General features: G+C 39.6%; 1 non-coding gene across 1 annotated transcript; it reads right to left on the bottom strand.

Annotated features, from left to right (window-relative positions):
* Positions 1-319: 319 nt before the first annotated feature.
* On the bottom strand, positions 320-427 carry LOC130971564 (small nucleolar RNA R71). Its single transcript, XR_009082777.1, has one exon. It is a non-coding gene; the product is annotated as a small nucleolar RNA R71 (small nucleolar RNA).
* Between the last annotated feature and the right edge of the window lie 254 nt (positions 428-681).

Raw genomic sequence — 681 nt, 5'->3', positions numbered from 1 at the left:
AAGCATCTCTATCCCTGCCATTAGAGCAAACAACTTTGAGCTTAAGCCTCAATTAGTTTCTCTAATGCAACAAAATTGCAAGTTCCATGGACTTCCATTGGAAGATCCTCATCAGTTTTTAGCTGAATTCTTACAAATCTGTGACACTGTCAAGACCAATGGAGTTGACTCTGAGGTCTACAGACTTATGCTATTCCCTTTTACTGTAAGAGACAGAGCTAGGATATGGTTGGACTCATAACCTAAAGAAAGCCTGAACTCTTGGGAAAAGCTAGTCAATTCCTTCTTGGCAAAGTTGTTTCCACCTCAAAAATTGAGTAAGCTTAGAGTGGAAGTCCAAACCTTCAGACAGAAGGAAGGTGAATCCCTCTATGAAGCTTGGGAAAGATACAAACAATTGATCAGAAAGTGTCCTTCTGACATGCTTTCTGAATGGAGCATCATAGGTATCTTCTATGATGGTCTGTCTAAACTGTCCAAGATGTCATTGGACAGCTCTGCTGGAGGATCTCTTCATCTGAAGAAGACGCCTACAGAAGCTCAAGAACTTATTGAAATGGTTACAAATAACCAATTCATGTACACTTCTGAAAGGAATCCTGTGAACAATGGGACGAATCAGAAGAAAGGAGTTCTTGAGATTGATACTCTGAATGCCATATTGGCTCAGAATAAAATATT

The sequence above is a fragment of the Arachis stenosperma genome, chromosome 3, assembly GCF_014773155.1.
Source record: "Arachis stenosperma cultivar V10309 chromosome 3, arast.V10309.gnm1.PFL2, whole genome shotgun sequence".
NCBI lineage: Eukaryota > Viridiplantae > Streptophyta > Magnoliopsida > Fabales > Fabaceae > Arachis > Arachis stenosperma.
The sequence above is the reverse complement of the archived record's forward strand: the minus strand, read 5'-3'. Positions and strand labels throughout refer to the sequence as shown.